General features: G+C 46.0%; 1 long non-coding RNA gene across 3 annotated transcripts; it reads left to right on the forward strand.

The window, feature by feature from the left end:
• The first annotated feature begins 249 nt into the window (after positions 1 to 249).
• Positions 250 to 2,162, forward strand: LOC116801226. Of its 3 annotated transcripts, none has more exons than XR_004361862.1 (4): positions 250 to 679; positions 746 to 1,564; positions 1,653 to 1,903; positions 1,979 to 2,162. It is a non-coding gene; the product is annotated as an uncharacterized LOC116801226 (long non-coding RNA). The 3 variants fall into 3 exon arrangements; XR_004361863.1 differs by having other exon boundaries at positions 250 to 387; positions 506 to 679; positions 1,653 to 2,162; XR_004361861.1 differs by having other exon boundaries at positions 1,653 to 2,162.
• The last annotated feature ends 237 nt before the right edge of the window (positions 2,163 to 2,399 follow it).

Here is a 2,399-nt window from a genome sequence, read left to right on the forward strand (position 1 = left end):
GTATGATACAATTTAGTGTAAAGTCTGCTGCAGTTATCACGTTTGATTCTGCGCCGACATCTTAGGTAATGCACGGTTTTGAAATGTAAGGTGTGATGGTTACACCAACTGAACCCATGGTAATGGTGATGATTGTGAACGGCGATTGATACCCATCTGTGTGCACTTATCACTTGGCGTGGTATATGTTAAGTTGTATGTTTTCGTTTCAAATTTTGTTTCCAATTCGCTTTTTTATTGCAGTTCGTTCTTAACAGCTAGCTTATGTCTTAGGGAATAAAATGCTTATAATTTGACCTGGTGTTTATTCATCTTGGCCGAGAAGAACGTGATCGGCAGCTCTTCGTCGTCCTGGCTCCGCTGAAACAGTACCGCCCTAACGCCAACGTAAGTTGCGTCGCACTGGATGAAGAAATGTTTCTTAAAATCCGCATGAACAAGGACCGGTGCGCTCGTCAGGGCCAACTTCATATCGTCTACTGCTCGTGCTTTCTTTTCTTCGAAGCTTCGGAAAATGGTGCTGCCAGTGTAGCCAAGTTCTTGACGAAGCGGCGATACTATCCCACTGTGACTTGGAAGGCTGGTGAAGGAAACTTCATGGATATCGGGTATAGTATCCTCTGAATCGCCGAAACTCGCGCACTCATGCGCACAGCCCCCCTCCAACTATAAACACGAGGTAAGTCAATGCTTTAAGGCAAAATTATGATTTTTGTAGGCCGATTGTTAAACAAGCTGATTTCAGGCCCTGGGCCACTCCAAGCAGGTACTTTAAGTGGGTCTGGTAATTGGAAGCCAAGATTGGAAGGTCAACCAGATACACAAAAACGTTCGATCTCAGGTCCGCTGGTATCACCCGGTCCATTAGACTTACCAAGCGTTGCGCTGCGTTGCACAGTCCGAATGGCATCATCCGGAACTGATACAACGGTCTCCCAGGAATTGTGAACGCCGTGTACTCCTTGCTCTTGTCATTCAATGCGATCTGCCAGAACGCAAACTTGAGATCCCTACTGGAGATATAGTGCGTCTGGTCGATTCTGGATAGGATACCATCAACACTGTGTGGAGGGTAATGCCTTTCCACGCTAGACACTCCTAGGCCATCCCCTTACAAGGTTAGAAACTCATTCTTTACCTTTTCTAATGCTTCCCTTTCCTCCGCCGACAGGCAGCAGGATTCCGTCTCCTCCTTCGCTTCGTCCATCTCCTACATATCCTTCCATAATCCACCGGCAAATTCAAGCGTCCAATAATGGGCCGATCTTTGCCAGACGCCGTTCTCACCTACGAGAACCGGAGCTCCACGAGCTCCCTGCAGTCCTTGCCGAGCACGCTGGCACTGACTCCCGTGTCCAACAATCCTTTGAGGTCACGTTTGCAAACGGTCTAGGATCTCCAGATTCGATGCGCTTTACGGACGCAACTTGCGACGCTTAGATTTCCTGATCTTGAAGCGGTCCCTCGCCTTTTACACTTTCCTCGAATCTAGCCACATGCCTATCACTTGGTGTTCCGTGAAGATCCGATTGCTGACCTCTCAGTCGCAACCCTTCCTTCGCTGGTAAGAATCTTAGCCTAGACTTAGAATTACTTAATTCTTTCTCTACGATTACTTTGCATTACTCGTGTAATGTGGCGAATCCCTCCAGCTCTCGGATTGCACAGCCGGCCGTTTTCCGCGCACTCAGAGACTTCGGTGACACCGTGTTCGGTGGTCAACAGCAATAGCAAAACAGCAATAGAAAAATCAGTTCCAGCAACCTGCTAACCTTGCGGCTCGGGTTCTGGTGCGGATCTCTTCCACCTGGAAGTGGACTACCTCATTCACCCGCATTCGGAAACTCCGTTTTACCTCAACGCATTCCCTACAAAGCTCATCAACGGTGAACACCTCCATTGCGTATACGTATCGCGCTATTCCGTCTCTCAAGCCTTTTTAATAACCCAATTGCCGATCCGGCATTGCTTTTTTCAGGCGTGAGTCGAGCTGCTGCATGGAATATAAACCGACCAACAAGTCTACCAATAGTTCTTTGTAAGCCCCCAGACAGTGGTAAAAAAAGTACGCCAAAATACATGGAATAAATAAGATGAATCATAAACAACAGAACACTGAATTAAATTTTATAGTCCCTACCTCACGGACTTTCAATTTAAATTTTTCCTTTTCCTTTCAAATTTAAACTGGGGAGATGGAACTGATCATCGGCGTATTCGTCCTGTCCATTTTCCCAAAACTTAAACTTACCGTCGTTTACTAACCTTTCGTATCACCTTTGGTGAATGCTGCCAGTTAAGGACATCGGTTGACCTAGAGCTCCTGTTCGTTTTTTCTTATCTTTTTTTCTAATTTAATATATCATATGAATATTAATATATGAATTACTCTAGGGACA

This window comes from Drosophila sechellia, chromosome 3L (assembly GCF_004382195.2).
Source record: "Drosophila sechellia strain sech25 chromosome 3L, ASM438219v1, whole genome shotgun sequence".
NCBI classification, from domain to species: Eukaryota; Metazoa; Arthropoda; class Insecta; order Diptera; family Drosophilidae; genus Drosophila; species Drosophila sechellia.